An 18,233-nucleotide genomic window follows, 5' to 3' on the forward strand; every position below is an offset into this window, starting at 1 on the left:
TCCAAATTACCTCTGGTCGAGCAGCCGTACATAAGCCTAAGCCTAACTAGGCTGAAGTTGTGTGAAGCACAATCGCCACTCTGGAGCAGTGGAAACGTGATCTCTGGAGTGATGAATCACGCTTCACTATCTGACAATCTAGTTTTGGTGAATCGGCAAACAATGAACCTTACCAAAAACGGCAGAGGTCTGTGGGAAGGAGATCCTGAGGCATGAGGTGCTGAACGAAGTTTTCAGAGTAGAGGATGAGTCTGAGGAAGAGCAGCAAGGCATGCTGGGAAAAAAGACACTCAGGAGAGTGGCTGAAGTGAGAGGCAGAGGGGAACAGAAGGTGTGCAGTGATTCTCTGCTTTAGTTTCCCTCTCTGGTGCTTATATCGTGCTCTGTACAGCTCTCTCTAATCTGTGTTAATCTGTGTGTGTGTGTATGTGTGTGTGAGTGAGCATTGCATTCTTCAAACAGGAGAGATTTTTTTTATCTTGCTTACGACTGCTATCTACTGTCATCTAGTGGCCATTTCTGAAGTGTGATACCACTAGCCTTTCATCAGTGTTTTGAAACAAATTCCCCTGATTGGTATTATTTAAAAGACACAAGAAGATTTTCTGAATTCAAATTAAATGCAAATAGCCTGTTTAGTTAGTCAAATCACAAACACATTTTCACATCCTTGCAACACGGGATGGACATTTGGTGGAAGCCAGAGACAGACAGTAGCTACAGATGTGGATGCATGCAGTTGGCAGTAATGTCTGTAAAATTACTTTTTTGGGATTTTTTGGGCTCAAATTGGTCTTTGCATTTTAACAAATGAGGGATTCTTATTGCGAAAATCAATGTGTAAGTGACTGATAAAGAATGGTAAAATTCAAGAAATAATAGAAATAAAATACAATAACCCTCAGGCCCCAGACAGCATTTAAAATCGGTGATTTCAGCTCGCATGCAGAACACCTTCAAAGTCCTTTTGAGGTCCATGAAATAATACAGCACATCCTATGAAACAATATGTAAATCAAGTCTAACAATTTTGGGAACTGGTCTCAGTAGGACCTCACTGCATAGATAAAGGGTCATTACTAAATGAATAAGCATTTAGGAGGTGCTGCAGTCTCAGAAAAGTGCACACATAATGTTTTAGACAATAAGACTGGAATGGAAGCAATTATTCATGAATGAGTTGAGAAATGAATGAATGATTTAATTAATGAAATAATGCATTCAAATGTATTCATATACAATTAACCAAAATGAATGAACAAATACACGTTATATCGTATTGTACAAACTACCAATTACCTAGCACTGAAGGTATTTGAACCAAAGAAAAGCTACCCTAAAGATAAATTTATCCTGCAAAACTACGACTACTCCAAAAGCATTATTCAAACCTCTTTGTATAAAAATTATCAAAAAATCATCATGATCATATTTCCCTAACATGATGCACATATGAGCAATGCCTTCAGTTTGCCCATGGGGAGAATCACTATACACTTTACCACTGTGGGTGTAACTAGCATTGTGTGGCAATTGGCAGTCGGCATCTGAAGTGGAGCAGAGTAATTCTCACCGGTCAGGCTTAGAGGGAAAGCAATGAGAGAGAGGAGGCGGTATTTGGTCAAAGGGATTATAAAAAAGAAAAAATATAAAAAAATGTTTTAGGGCCAAAAGTAGTTGGTAGTTTCTGCTGTTAATTACATCTCAAAATGATAAAAAAAAGTAATGAACTACTACAGCCAACACACAAATTTTAATGTAGTTGAACTACCAGTGAACTTCTGCAAAATGTAAATAAGCAACTAGTTTAACTGCATCCTGTTAAATTGCCCCCCAACACTGTACATATGTCTGTGTTAAACATTTTTAGGAGTGTCCAAGGGGCACTCTTGATAGAGATTCGCAAAAACCTATGGAAGGAGTTATATTTTAATGGAAAACAATATTCTGTCATAAATTTACTACAACAAAAACAAGTTAATTGGCACAATTAAACATTCTTATGAAATAAAATCATTCAAAATTAAATCTGCATTAACATTCTGTTCCTCTCAGTTCTTCTGAGTCCTAAGGAACTGCGTTCTGACCTTCCAAGGACTCCTGTTACACTGGGGTATGAAAATGAGATGAGTCATATGGAAATCCAGTTCACATCCATTACCATGGGGAAAGGCAAACATATAAAAAAGACAAATGGTTGTTGACCTGCACATACTATATCAGGAAATAGCTGGCAAAAACTGCATATACCAATTACTAGTATTGTTGAAATAATGAAAAAGTTTAAGGCCACAATTGAACCGTTATAGATCTTGGTTGCGTTACCAATTCTCCCATTATACAATAAAATGTGAACAGTAATAGTCAATTACTTTTGTAATATGGATGTGACTTACTCCTTTACTTTTGTTTATGTGAGCGTTTTGCACGCCCTTTTTTGGTGGACGGAATACGGTCACGTGAAGCATTGGCATCTGTGAAATAAATAAAAATCAAATAAGCATAAATTCTGTAATGGAGAGGAGATAGCAAGAAGAGAATTAAAAAATGCTTTGAAAAAAGCCCAATCTAGTCTAGTTCCATAGCTGCAGCACTAACTGTAACACAAGCCACTACTATATCCAGAACAGAGACAGTCAAATTAAGATGTGAGATCTCAGATATGTGATTAGAATGCTCTTAACTGAAAATGCTAATGCTGATAAAACAACCACTGCTGGTGACTGAAAGCAGTGGAGCTCTAGAACACTGACTTTTGATGAAACATTCCAGATAACCCACTCTTCAAAGGGTTAAAAAAGGTAAATATTTATTCCTGCTCAGGGCTTTCAAACTTCATTACCAAAGACTGTCAATCAAGCTTCATTACCAATCAGTATTAAATTATCTGAATTATATATAATACAGGCCAAAAATATTAGGCCACTTGTCGTTAAAAAAATGAAAAAAACCCTAGGTAGAGACAAATTAAATTAGTGCATTTACTGAGTAACAAAGCAAAGTATAAACTTTGTTGTTTTCAACTTCTACCTGCAATAACACAAAAAGATTACTTTTACTTAAACATAATCTGAGACATGACCTTCCTCAAAATAGTCTCCTTTGGCTTTAATTGCAATTAAACAAATTATTGGAAGTAAGTAAGTATTGTGAGCAAGTAATTATTAAGTGTTGTTGTAGGTAGAAATAGAAAATTATTTTTTTACTTTGGTTTGTTATTCAACAAATGTTCATATATGAACTGAATTCATCATGTATAATGAAGTAAAATTGCATCTGCACTAACATTCTACTGTTCTAAGTTCAGTAGTCCTAAGCAACTGCGTTCTGACCTTCCAAGGGCTCCTCGTTCACTGGGGTATGGAAATGAGGCGAGTCGTCTGTAAATCCTGTTACATCCATTACCATGAGGAAAGGCAAACATATAAAAAAGACAAACAGTTGTTGACCTGCACATACTGTATCAGGAAATGGCTGGCAAAAACTGCATATACCAATTACTAGTATTTCTGAAATAATGAAGAGGTTTAATAACACTTGAATTGAAGTAAACCTGCCCATTAGAAGACTTCTATCAATCAAGCCCCCACGCAGAGAGCCAAAGATTGCTTGTGAGGGAAACAAAAATCCTAGGGCCACAACTGCACAGTTATAGAGCTTAGTTGCGTTACCAATTCTCCCATTCTACAATAAAATGTGAACATTAATTGTCAATTACTTTTGTAATATGGATGTGACTTACTCCTTTTCGGTTTTTCATCATTTGAGTTGTCTGTAGACGGTCTTTTGCTGCCTTTTGAAGGGCCAAGTGAAGCATTGCCTTCTGTGAAAAACAAAAAGATCCAATCAGCACAAATTCTGTAATGGAGAGGAGATACCAAGAAGAGAATTCAAAAATGCTTTGAAAAAAGCCCAGTCTAGTCTATTTCCCTGGCTGCGCCACTAACTGTAACACAAGCCAGTACTATCTTCAGAACAGAGACAGTCAAATTAAGATGTGAGATCTCAAATATGTGATTAGAATGCTCTTAACTGAAAATCCTAATGCTGATAAAACAACCACTGCTGGTGACTGAAAGCAGTGGAGCTCTAGAACACTGACTTCTGATGAAACATTCCAGATAACCCACTCTTCAAAGGGTTAAAAAAGGTAAATATTTATTCCTGCTCAGGGCTTTCAAACTTCATTACCAATGACTGTCAGTCAAGCTTTATTACCAGTGAGTGTCAAATTATCTTAAGTATATATAAAGCAGGCCAAAAATATTAGGCCACCTGTGGTTAAAAAAAAAAACCTTAGGTAAAGACAAATTAAGTTAACACATGCACATTTACTGAGAAACAAATCAAAGAATAAACTTGTTTGTTTTCAACTTCTACCTGCAATAACACAAAAAGATGAATTTTATTTAAACATAACCTCAGACATGACTTTCCTCAAGATAGTCTCCTTGGGCTTTAATAGCAATTAAGCAAATTATTGGAAGGAAGTAAGTATTGGAAGCAAGTCATTATTAATTGTTTTTGTAGGTAGAAATAGAAAAAAAAGTTTTTACTTTGGTTTGTTATTCAATAAATGTTCATATATTAACTAAATTCATTATGTATAATCAAGTAAAATTGCATCTGCATTAACATTCTACTGTTTGAAGTTCAGTAGTCTAAAGGAACTGCGTTCTGACCTTTCAAGAGATCCTGTTTCTCTGGAGTATGAAAATGAGGTGAGTCGTATGGAAATCCGGTTCACATCCATTACCATGAGGAAAGGCAAACATGTAAAAAAAGACGAAGAGTTGTTGACCTGCACATACTGTATCAGGAAATAGCTGGCAAAGACTGCATATAACAATTACTAGTATTTATGAAGTAATGAGGAGGTTTAATAACACTTGAATTGAAGTAAACCTGCCCATTAGAAAACTTCTATCAATCAAGCCCAGGAGAAACCAAGAAGAGAATTCAAAAATGCTTTGAAAAAAGCCCAGTCTAGTCTAGTTCCTTGGCTGCGCCACTAACTGTAACACAAGCCAGTACTATCTTCAGAACAGAGACAGTCAAATTAAGATGTGAGATCTCAAATATGTGATTAGAATGCTCTTAACTGAAAATCCTAATGCTGATAAAACAACCACTGCTGGTGACTGAAAGCAGTGGAGCTCTAGAACACTGACTTCTGATGAAACATTCCAGATAACCCACTCTTCAAAGGGTTAAAAAGGTAAATATTTATTCCTGCTCAGGGCTTTCAAACTTCATTACCAATGACTGTCAGTCAAGCTTTATTACCAGTGAGTGTCAAATTATCTTAAGTATATATAAAGCAGGCCAAAAATATTAGGCCACCTGTGGTTAAAAAAAAAAACCTTAGGTAAAGACAAATTAAGTTAACACATGCACATTTACTGAGAAACAAATCAAAGAATAAACTTGTTTGTTTTCAACTTCTACCTGCAATAACACAAAAAGATGAATTTTATTTAAACATAACCTCAGACATGACTTTCCTCAAGATAGTCTCCTTGGGCTTTAATAGCAATTAAGCAAATTATTGGAAGGAAGTAAGTATTGGAAGCAAGTCATTATTAATTGTTTTTGTAGGTAGAAATAGAAAAAAAAGTTTTTACTTTGGTTTGTTATTCAATAAATGTTCATATATTAACTAAATTCATTATGTATAATCAAGTAAAATTGCATCTGCATTAACATTCTACTGTTTGAAGTTCAGTAGTCTAAAGGAACTGCGTTCTGACCTTCAAGAGATCCTGTTTCTCTGGAGTATGAAAATGAGGTGAGTCGTATGGAAATCCGGTTCACATCCATTACCATGAGGAAAGGCAAACATGTAAAAAAAGACGAAGAGTTGTTGACCTGCACATACTGTATCAGGAAATAGCTGGCAAAGACTGCATATAACAATTACTAGTATTTATGAAGTAATGAGGAGGTTTAATAACACTTGAATTGAAGTAAACCTGCCCATTAGAAAACTTCTATCAATCAAGCCCAGGAGAAACCAAGAAGAGAATTCAAAAATGCTTTGAAAAAAGCCCAGTCTAGTCTAGTTCCTTGGCTGCGCCACTAACTGTAACACAAGCCAGTACTATCTTCAGAACAGAGACAGTCAAATTAAGATGTGAGATCTCAAATATGTGATTAGAATGCTCTTAACTGAAAATCCTAATGCTGATAAAACAACCACTGCTGGTGACTGAAAGCAGTGGAGCTCTAGAACACTGACTTCTGATGAAACATTCCAGATAACCCACTCTTCAAAGGGTTAAAAAAGGTAAATATTTATTCCTGCTCAGGGCTTTCAAACTTCATTACCAATGACTGTCAGTCAAGCTTTATTACCAGTGAGTGTCAAATTATCTTAAGTATATATAAAGCAGGCCAAAAATATTAGGCCACCTGTGGTTAAAAAAAAAAACCTTAGGTAAAGACAAATTAAGTTAACACATGCACATTTACTGAGAAACAAATCAAAGAATAAACTTGTTTGTTTTCAACTTCTACCTGCAATAACACAAAAAGATGAATTTTATTTAAACATAACCTCAGACATGACTTTCCTCAAGATAGTCTCCTTGGGCTTTAATAGCAATTAAGCAAATTATTGGAAGGAAGTAAGTATTGGAAGCAAGTCATTATTAATTGTTTTTGTAGGTAGAAATAGAAAAAAAAGTTTTTACTTTGGTTTGTTATTCAATAAATGTTCATATATTAACTAAATTCATTATGTATAATCAAGTAAAATTGCATCTGCATTAACATTCTACTGTTTGAAGTTCAGTAGTCTAAAGGAACTGCGTTCTGACCTTTCAAGAGATCCTGTTTCTCTGGAGTATGAAAATGAGGTGAGTCGTATGGAAATCCGGTTCACATCCATTACCATGAGGAAAGGCAAACATGTAAAAAAAGACGAAGAGTTGTTGACCTGCACATACTGTATCAGGAAATAGCTGGCAAAAACTGCAAATACCAATTGCTAGTATTTATGAAGTAATGAGGAGGTTTAATAACACTTGAATTGAAGTAAACCTGCCCATTAGAAGACTTCTATCAATCAAGCCCCAACGCAGAGGGCCAAAGATTGCTTGTGAGGGAAACAAAAATCCTAGGGCCACAACTGCACAGTTATAGAGCTCGGTTACATCACCAATTCTCCCATTCTACAATTAAATGTGAATAGTAATTGTCAATTACTTTTGTAATATGGATGTGACTTACTCCTTTTCACTTTTTTATTTGGGCCAGCTTGTGAATGGCCACCTATATTTAATACAATAAAGTAATAATAAAGTATATATAATATATAATTCTACAATAAAATGTGAACAGTAATTGTCAGTTACTTTCTTCAGTTGGCTTGCTCTTTATCTCTCGACTACGTCCGCCTTTTCCCTTCCCTCCTTCGATGCCTGAACCACGGCCTTCTGTGAAATAAATACAAATGTAATCAGCACAAATTCTGGAATGGAGAGAAGAAACCCAAGAAAGGAATGCAAAGTGCTCTTGAAAAAAGTCCAGTCTAGTCAAGTAAAGTAAAGTGTAGTCACTTGTCGCAAACAAATGTTTGTTATATGGTTTGTAATTCAATAAATGTGCATATGTTAATTTAATTCTTCTCCACGTAAAGTAAAAAAAAAAATTAAAAAAAAAAACCTACAAGTGGCCTTACACTTTTGGACTGGACTGTGTACGTGTTTGTATATATATATATGTATATGATTTAAAAAATTGATTTTGTTTAATCATACGGTGAAATTCATGATTTTCTGTTACCTCATTACACTGGCTGTAACAGTGTCAGCACTCATCAGGTACAAACAAATACATGACAGTCAAGTGTTGACAGTTCAATTTATATAATATAATATATATATATATATATATATAATAAAAGGGTTTCTGTTATCAGTTGGATTCTTGGATTCTTGCTTCTTCTACAATGCTACAGAGTCAATAGAAAAATGTTACGTTAATACATTACTCACAATAGTCCTATACTGACCTCATAAATGGCAGACCTCTACAAGACAATATGAATATATGAAGTCCCCCACAAATGTATTTATGCTTTAGTTTAAGTACATTTACATAGTACTGAAGTGTTCATAAATTTGGGCAAATGACAGTACTCACGACTGTTAATGTTTTTCTGACTCATCTCAGTAGTTCCAGTTTAGCTGTTTGTGTTCAACACCTGCAAGCAGATTAGTGAGTGGCAAGACTGCAGAAATGGGCTCCAGCTTAATAAGTGAGCAACAACATCAACATAATAATAATAATAATAATAATAATGATAATAATAATAATAATAAATACAATATCTTTGAATTTAATACATAGAGAAATTCACAGTTAAAACAGAAAAGAAATGACAAAACAATTGAATAAAATTATTAAAATACATCAGAATCAATTAACTGGATATTAAAGAATGGATTTCTTTTTGGATAATGTTATATGTATGGCTGTGTAATATTACACTTAATAATTATTAATATTACTCTTAACTCTTAACTCTTAACTCTTTACATTAACATTACACATATTAATTTTCAGTGGACCTATCTGCCTTGTCGGTGATACTTTGTGATAATTCTAATGTAATTTAATGTAAAGTAAAAAAAAAATATATATATATATATATATATATATATATATGAGGGGCCAAACAGGAAATATTTAATTAAGTCTGATATATATATATATATATATATATATAATTTTTGATATATATACATTGAAACTGATATACACTTCTTACAGAATATAAAAATATAATTTTCAGTCTCAATCCAATTAAAAATTTATTTGGATTGCGCTGATTATGTCTTAATGAAGACCCAATGGGATGCCCAAATATATGCCTGTTCCCGAATGATATATATATATCGGTTTCAATGTATATATATCAGAAAGGATGTATATATATATATATTGTTTTCAATGTGTATATATATCAGAAATGATGTGTATATATCGGTTTTGATGTATAAATATCCAATATAATGTATATGTATTGTTTTCAATGTACAAATATCAAAAACAATGTATATATATTGGTTTTGATGTATATATATCAATAAATTATGTATATATATCACAGTTCAATGTATATATATCAAGAAAGTTGTATATATATCAGTTTCAATGTATATATATCAAAATGATGTATATATCAGACTTCATTAAATATTTCCTGTTTGGCGCCTCATATATATATATATATATATATATATATATACATATATATATACACACACACACACACACACATATACACACACGCACACACTCACATGTGCACCAGACCTGGGACAAATACGTGTTTGTTTCTTAGGGATTCAAATACTTTTCTGTGCTCTGTTGATCTTGCCGGTGTAATTGAACCTGCCAATTTGACCATAAGGCGGGGTTTGCATTTTCTGAGACAAATACGTATTTGACCAAGGTCTGATGTGCACACACACATACACACATACACACACACACACACACACAGTTAGTTTGTGTGTATAAATTAAAATACACTTGTCCAGGTTGTACAGAATTGGCCACTGGAGCACACAAGACTTTACTTTGAGTAGATCTCAAAAGATCTGTTTGGCCAATAAATACAGTAAAAGATGGAACTTGCTTTCCAAACTTCTACCTGTTAAACAACAGTCTAGTTTTATTTGTGAGGAACTGCAAGTGGTGTGCTTGTCACATAGTCACTTTGTATTACTGGTTTTCAGAAGATGGGTGGAACCTCATTTTTTTGCATTGAAGGATTACTCCAGTTGTCAGGATTCCTTCACTGGAGTTCTTATTTTTATTTTTATATTGAAGAGAAATGTCATTGGCTGATATAAAAATGTCTTTGCATATTCAAATACCTGTCTCAATTTTCTGTTCTTTTTGGAAAAATTTCTGGCTGTCCTGCAGCTCTGTATTCTTTTATTTTTATTTTTTTTGTCTAAACTGAATGTACACACCGAAGAGGACGAGTCCGTACTGGCACTTTCTGAGTAATAAATAGTTATGATCGGCTGTCGATGCAGTAAAAAATGTTCTTCACTTCTGTGCGATGCCCTGGATAAGAGTTTCTGCTAAATTATTGTAAAGTGATGTAATAACTTAGTGTTCCTATTGTCCACACTTCTCTCTTTTTTACAGCACTTTATTTATTTTTTACAGTGTACAATGTGTGTTCAAATGGCGATCCATTAAGAACTTTAAGGTCGCATTTAAAAATAAAAAAGAACTTTGAAATCTGTTCTAAAACTGACTTGTAACCAAGGCAGTGACTTAAGAAAGGGAGAAATCTGTGTTGTCTTGGATGTTGATCCAAGAACTGATTTCTTTGGTAGAATAAAGAATGTACTCTTACCAGCTAGTTGAAAAGATTTTCAGTATCAGTCTGTGCAGAAATCAGCCAAATATAAACATTTTTTCTACCACGTTTACCAATGTTTACATCTGTTCTGTTTGTATTGTGTATGTAATGTACAGTAGTTCAGTGATCATTGAGTCTGCAGTGCCTACGCTAGTTCCTTATTAGAAATCACAGTACAAGATCACACTGCTTTCAAATCTAAAATATTCATAAATGCAAAGCGTCAAGAAATAAGTGTCAGAACAACATTGATTTGATTATTTTCTGTACTGACCTGCTGGGTGATGGATCTCTCCCGTGCCGCTTCTTGGTTTGCTCTCCAGACTGCATTTGTGCATTTAAATATGCACCTCTGGTTTCAATTTTGATGAAGTGAAAGTAATTATTGTTTCTTTCCCAGAATGAACCTGGTTGTCATACCGGATTTCAGGAGGTGGGTGGAAACTCAACTTTGTGTAGAAGTATGATATCAAATGTCAGGATCCCTTTCATTTAAAATGAAGAGGAGGCATCATGATTGGTATAAAAATCGGATTGGTTCCTGGTCTACACTTTTACCTATTTTAGGATTTTATTAATTTTTAATTATTAATTCTGGTAATCCTTGAATGACCCTTGAATGGTTTAACTACTGCTCTATATTCATCTTGACAAATTGAAAGTCGCATTTCTTTGGTCACCGTGAAGTTGCAGTGTTCTGTTGGACTTACCAGTGCCTGAGGTAAGTAAGTGTGTGTGTGTGTGTGTGTGTGTGCGCGCGCGTGCATGTGTGCGTGTCAGGGAATCGGGTTCAGCAAAAAGACATAGTAATCATCTCCCTCATCTTTCTAGGTTGCTGCTGGGGGAAGAAGGAAGTGGAAAATGTGACAGGTCTGCATGACATCAAGATGAGCATGACATGTGCGACGTGCAAAATTCATTTGCACAAAGCATACCGTGATGACTTGTCCCTCATGTGCTGTGTAGATACACAGATACACACGCACACACACACACACGCCTCGTTCATATTGCTCATCTCTTGTTCATTTTTGTTCATTTCTGGTTCTAAACATTCTAAACATTGCATAAATAAAGATTACTTTCAATAAAAATCCTTATGACTCATTTGGCTTGATTTTAAGTGAACGGGTCAATTTGTCTCGTCTCTATTTAGCAACATCACCCCATGAAAAAAAAATGTTTAAAAATGTAAAACAAATTTAAAATTAAATGTTATATAAAACTAGTGTATTTTATATCTAGGTTTTTCCGATATACAGAAAAAAGAGTTTGAAACATGTATTTTTTATGAAAAACGAGTGAATTATCCTAATGAAACCATGATCTGTGAGAGGTGAATAACACCATTGCACTGTTTTCCTTTCATAAAGGGAATTAATGATGAGTAGAACCATGCATTAAGACAGCATGGTTCTAGTCATCAAGGTCTAGATTGAAGAGCGTGATAAATAAATCAGTTGAATCAAGTGTTGTAGGTTTGGTCCAAAACAGAAACCTACACCGAGACTGGCACTTTTCTGATAAGATTGGACATCCCTGATGTCCCATATATTCAAAACAGAGCGCCCACGTAAGTCCTGAATGGTACTGTATCAGCCTGCTGTTGTTTTTCTATTTTGGCAGCAATTTTATATCAGATTAGCTGTGTTTCTTAGTAAAAGGCCATGAGGGTGAATGGAATTTTCTGAAATCTGTGTGTATTTATTGGCAGACGTGATCTCAGGAACTGGTACCAACCGGTCGCTGACAAACTGGCTTTTAATCTCATATCTGAAGATCTGTGTCTGTGTTGTCGATGTTGCTCTGTTTCATTGAGAGTCACTGTCATCCCCACGCCCCAGAAACCACTGTCACATATTTTTATTTACATCTCTAGTAATGTCAAGACATACTACTGTAAACATTAGTTTATTTTTTGTGCCCTGTCTCATGCAGGTTGGTTTGCTGACTTTTAAAAATTATTTTAGCGTTACTTGACTTTGACTTTCTAGTTTTCCTGTGCAAAATGGCCAAATAGACATAAACCCCAAATCTCAATTCTCTGAAGTATTGCTTCGTACACGAAACAGCCATTCTTCCCACCGATAAAAATACATTGATCATGATATACAGCTCTGGCCAATAGCATAAGGGAGGAGGAAACACTTTTTTGGTGAATTCAGGAGGCGTTGGTAAATCTGCAGCCGTTCTTCATATGACCTTGTAAATTACAGATAAATCATATTCCCTTTTGTGTTTACAATGGCATGTCATGTACACAAACCGCAGTTGGAGCCGACTGATCCATCACCTGTTCTTTCTTCTCCTTTGCTGTCGCCCTTTCATAAAGTAATGGCCATGTGTCGCAGGTCAATGCAGAGGGTTTTCACACAATTGTTTAACACAAGCGAAAATAAGATTAATGATATGCTTGTAATTTTAGATACGCTTTTTCACATGAGACAAAAACTCTTACTCCAGGAGAAATCAAACAGAAACATGGCATGAATTTGTTTTGGCGTTGGTTATTTTGTGATTAATATTGGCAATATTATTGTACTTCGTATTACTAGAGATGTAAATAAAAGATATACCATTACAGTTTTCAGTATTTTAAAAGTAATTTTATACTGTACGATACACAATGTTCCTGTAATCCATTTGTAATTGTACTTGATTTGAATCTTGTTGGGTTCCTAGTATTTTTCTGTTTCAGCTTTGCTTTTATTTGTTGTAACTGTCCAGTCATGCCCAGTATTTCCCCTAACAAATGTTTTGCCAGATACAATCATCCCCCTAGTGTTGCCTGTGCACTAGGAGGATACAGGTGCTAAAAAAATATATTACGGGGCATGGTGGGGAAAGGGAAAGGGACGGTTGGGGAGGTTAGGACTCCTTGTCTAACTCTCATCAATTCACTACGTGCCTCTGTGAAATAATGTGGTTCTTGTCAGAATATTCTAAGTTATCCTTTATGGCAGACCAGGTTTCTGTAAATCATGTGTAATTCTACTTGTGTTGAATCCTGTCATGCAAGTTGGATTCCCAGTTCTCTTCTGTTTCAGTTTTGCTTCGCTATTTCGCCTATTCATTTTTAATTATTAATTCTGGTTATCCTTGAATGATCCTTGAATGGTTTAACTACTGCTCTATATGTCAGGGTTCTGGGTCCCCCCCCCCTTGTTGTTCTCTGTTGGCCGCCAGATGGCGGCACCCTCTGCTTTGTGTTCAGTTAATTGTTTTTATTGTTTCCAATTATCTCATTATTAGTTGCGTTTTGTCTCGTGTTCCCTTCCCTCTCTGTGGCTTGATTGTTCATCGTGCCCTCCTGTGTCTCGTCTGCGTCTTTCTACTTAAATCTCCCTCTTCCCTCACTCAGGCGCTGGATTCTTGTGGTTCTGTCACCTGTTTGTGGTTCTGTTACCTGTGTGCGGTCTTGCTCTTGTTTGTTGCCCATTGCCTGCCTGTTGCTTGTTGCCTGTTTACCTGCTTGCCCTTTGCCCGTGCCTTTCCTGCTTGCTTTGTTACCCGTTCCTTGCCTGCCTTATGCTCCTTGCCTACTCTGTTCTCTGTGTTTTTGGATTTTTGGATTTTTGTTTTCCCGCATTTTTGAGTTTTTCCCTTGTTTGTAAGAACTGCCCTGCGAGGCTCTGTTCCCTTTGTTTCCCCGTTATCTAAGTAAAGTCTGTTTTTTTACCTCTGGAGTTTTGAGTTTTTCCTGCACTCTGCGCTTGGGTCCCTTCCCGTGCCCCGCCCTGACACTATATTCATCTTTGACAAAATTGAAAGTCACATTTCTTTGGTCACCATGAAGTTGCAGTGTTCTGTCGGATTTCAGGAGGTATATGGAACCTCCGTTGCAGCTGGAAGGTTCATGAAAACAGTTGTACTTTCTGGAACATCCTTTAGCTTTTATAACTTCCAATGAACGCTTCCTGTAAGTGCTCACAAGCACCTCTCTTTTGCAATCTTGGCCCATTCTTCCTGTGCAAATGCTTCAAGTTCACCGATATTCTCTGGTTTTCATGATGCCACTGCTTTCTTCAAATCCACCAAAGATTTTCAATGGAATTTAAATCTGGGGACTGAGAAGGCCAGTCAAGGACATTCCAAGATCGTTCCCTGAACCAAGCTTTGGTTGACTTGGATGTATGCTTGGGATCATTGTCTTGCTGGAAAGTACAATGATCACCAAGCTTCAGCTTATGCACTGAGGCCATCACATTTTTCCGCAGAATGGCCTGGTATTTCAAGGAATCCATGGTGCAGTCACACGCTGAAGATTGCCAGTACCAGGAGCAGCAAAACACCCCCACAGAAGAACTTACTCACCTCCATACTTGACTATGGGGATGGTGATCTTCTTGTCATAAGCTGCACCTTTCTTGTGCCATACATACCACTTATCCATGGGTCTAAACAATTCCAGTTTTGTCTCGTCACTCCACTTATACTTATCCAAATGACGTCTTGCATATTCAAGTCGATTTTCATATGCTTACTGGCTAAGAGTGGAGTACGGCGAGGTGTCCGGCCATGAAGGCCTTGCTTGTTAAATATCTTCTTATCGTCTGTACTGATACTTTTGTTCCAGCTTTCAAAAGGTCATCTGTAAGCCTTTGGCAGTAATATGAGGGGTTTTCTCAGCAGTTCTTACGATGTGCCTGATACCAGTTGATGTAACTTTACTCTTCCTTCCACGTCCAGGTAGGTTTACTGCTATTCTATGACTTTTAAACTTCCTTATGATGCTGCCAATTTGTCACTTTGAATTTCAATATCTTGGAGATCTTTTTGTATCCATTGCCTTTTTTATGCAATGGAATAATTTTTTCTCTTAAATTTTGAGAGAGCTCCTTTGTCTTTGGCACGTTTGCTAGTCAGCCTCAGATTGATGTGAAGAAGTGCATTGTGGGATTTATATGTTTATCACAGGTGAAGCAAACAGTATCGTTATGGATTTCCTAAGGGCTCAAGTGTGTTTCCACAAAATTTTGTCATACAGACCATCAAATATTTTTAAAATGGTGATATTGAATGAGGGTTGAATATTTATGATATGGCTGAAATACAAAATTTACATGCTACTCGGAAATCTTAAAAATAAATTTTTATTTTGAATTTTAACAGAACACACAAGTGACTTACATGTTGTTTTTTTTTAGTTTCAAGTCCACCCATTGCTAAAATGTGATGAAGCATACAGTCTGGTTTCAGTTGTGATGAAGTGAAAGTAATTATTGTGCCTGTCAATTATTGAGTCAACCGGATTGTACCAGATTCCGAAGATGGGTGGAAACTCAGCTTTGCATTGAAGGATGACATGTCAGACGTCAGGATCCCTTTCATTTAAAATTATTCTTATTTTTATTTTTTTTTGGGGATGAAGAGGTGGACACGCCTTCTTATTAGTGGTTTTGGCTGGTTTAGCCACACCCATTGAGGTGCATCTTATCAAACATACAGCTTTGCAATCTCCATTGACAAACACTGGCAGTAGAACGGGTTATACTAAAGTGCTCTGTGACTTTCAATGTGGCTCTATCATAGGATACCACCTTTCCAACAAGTCAGTTCATCAAATTTCTGCCCCTGCTAGAGCTGCTCCAGTCAGCTGTAAGTGCTGTTATTGTGAAGTGGAAACGTATAGGAGCAACAACAGATCAGTCACAAAGCGATAGGCCACACAAGCACACAGAACGAGACTGGCAAGTGCTGACGCATGTAGCGTGTAAAAATCATCTTTCCTCGATTGCAAAACTCCACTACAAAGTTCCAAATTACCTCTGGAAACAATGTCAGCACAAGAACTGTTCGTCAAGAGCTTTATGAAATGGGTTTCCATGGTCAAACAGCCGTACATAAGCTAAGCCTAACTTGGCTGAAGTTGTGTGAAGCACAATCGCCACTCTGGAGCAGTGGAAACGTGATCTCTGGAGTGATGAATCACGCTTCACTATCTGACAATCTAGTTTTGGTGAATTGGCAAACAATGAACCTTACTGAAAACAGCAGAGGTCTGTGGGAAGGAGACCCTGAGGCATGAGGTGCTGAAAGAAGCTTTCAGAGTAGAGGATGAGTCTGAGGAAGAGGAGCGTAAAAAAGACACTAAGGAGAGAGGCTGAAGTGAGAGGCAGAGGGGAACAGAAGGTGTGCAGTGATTCTCTGCTTTAGTTTTCCCTCTCTGGTGCTTATATCGTGCTCTGTACAGCTCTCTCTAATCTGTGTTAATCTCTGTGTGTGTGAGAGAGTGAGTGACGTGAGATAGACTGAGAGTGTGTGTGCGTGTGAGAGAGCATTGCATTCTTCAAACAAGAGGGATTTTTGATCTTGCTTACTGCTATCTACTGTCATCTAGTGGCCATTTCTGAAGTGTGTGATACCACTACCCTTTCATCAGTGTTTTGAAACAAATTCCTCTGATTTCTTGTGCCATACATACCACTTATCCATGGGTCTAAACAATTCCAGTTTTGTCTCGTCACTCCACTTATACTTATCCAAATGACGTCTTGCATATTCAAGTCGATTTTTCATATGCTTACTGGCTAAGAGTGGAGTACGGCGAGGTGTCCGGCCATGAAGGCCTTGCTTGTTAAATATCCTTCTTATCGTCTGTACTGATACTTTTGTTCCAGCTTTCAAAAGGTCATCCTGTAAGCCTTTGGCAGTAATATGAGGGGTTTTCTCAGCAGTTCTTACGATGTGCCTGATACCAGTTGATGTAACTTTACTCTTCCTTCCACGTCCAGGTAGGTTTACTGCTATTCTATGACTTTTAAACTTCCTTATGATGCTGCCAATTGTGTCACTTTGAATTTCAATATCTTGGAGATCTTTTTTGTATCCATTGCCTTTTTTATGCAATGGAATAATTTTTTCTCTTAAATTTGAGAGAGCTCCTTTGTCTTTGGCACGTTTGCTAGTCAGCCTCAGATTGATGTGAAGAAGTGCATTGGTGGGATTTATATGTTTATCACAGGTGAAGCAACAGTATCGTTATGAATTTCCTAAGGGCTCAAGTGTGTTTCCACAAATTTTGTCATACAGACCATCAAATATTTTTAAAATGGTGATATTGAATGAGGGTTGAATATTTATGATATGGCTGAAATACAAAATTTACATGCTACTCGGAAATCTTAAAAAATAAATTTTTATTTTGAATTTAACAGAACACACAAGTGACTTACATGTTGTTTTTTTTAGTTTCAAGTCCACCCATTGCTAAAATGTGATGAAGCATACAGTCTGGTTTCAGTTGTGATGAAGTGAAAGTAATTATTGTGCCTGTCAATTATTGAGTCAACCGGATTGTACCAGATTCTCGAAGATGGGTGGAAACTCAGCTTTGCATTGAAGGATGACATGTCAGACGTCAGGATCCCTTTCATTTAAAATTATTCTTATTTTTATTTTTTTTTGGGGATGAAGAGGTGGACACGCCTTCTTATTAGTGGTTTTGGCTGGTTTAGCCACACCCATTGAGGTGCATCTTATCAAACATACAGCTTTGCAATCTCCATTGACAAACACTGGCAGTAGAACGGGTCATACTAAAGTGCTCTGTGACTTTCAATGTGGCTCTATCATAGGATACCACCTTTCCAACAAGTCAGTTCATCAAATTTCTGCCCTGCTAGAGCTGCTCCAGTCAGCTGTAAGTGCTGTTATTGTGAAGTGGAAACGTATAGGAGCAACAACAGATCAGTCACAAAGCGATAGGCCACACAAGCACACAGAACGAGACTGGCAAGTGCTGACGCATGTAGCGTGTAAAAATCATCTTTCCTCGATTGCAAAACTCACTACAAAGTTCCAAATTACCTCTGGAAACAATGTCAGCACAAGAACTGTTCGTCAA

General features: G+C 36.5%; 1 protein-coding gene across 4 annotated transcripts in view; it reads right to left on the bottom strand.

Annotated features, from left to right (window-relative positions):
* LOC118221912 (zinc finger BED domain-containing protein 4-like) overlaps positions 1-10,748 on the bottom strand; it is a 34,540-nt gene extending 23,792 nt beyond the window's left edge. For all 4 annotated transcript variants that reach the window (XM_035407345.1, XM_035407346.1, XM_035407343.1 and 1 more), the window contains exon 1: positions 10,662-10,748. The gene's annotated coding sequence lies outside the window, so the exon portion shown is untranslated. The remainder of the gene's footprint in view (positions 1-10,661) is intronic.
* Between the last annotated feature and the right edge of the window lie 7,485 nt (positions 10,749-18,233).

This window comes from Anguilla anguilla, chromosome 2 (genome assembly GCF_013347855.1).
Source record: "Anguilla anguilla isolate fAngAng1 chromosome 2, fAngAng1.pri, whole genome shotgun sequence".
NCBI lineage: Eukaryota > Metazoa > Chordata > Actinopteri > Anguilliformes > Anguillidae > Anguilla > Anguilla anguilla.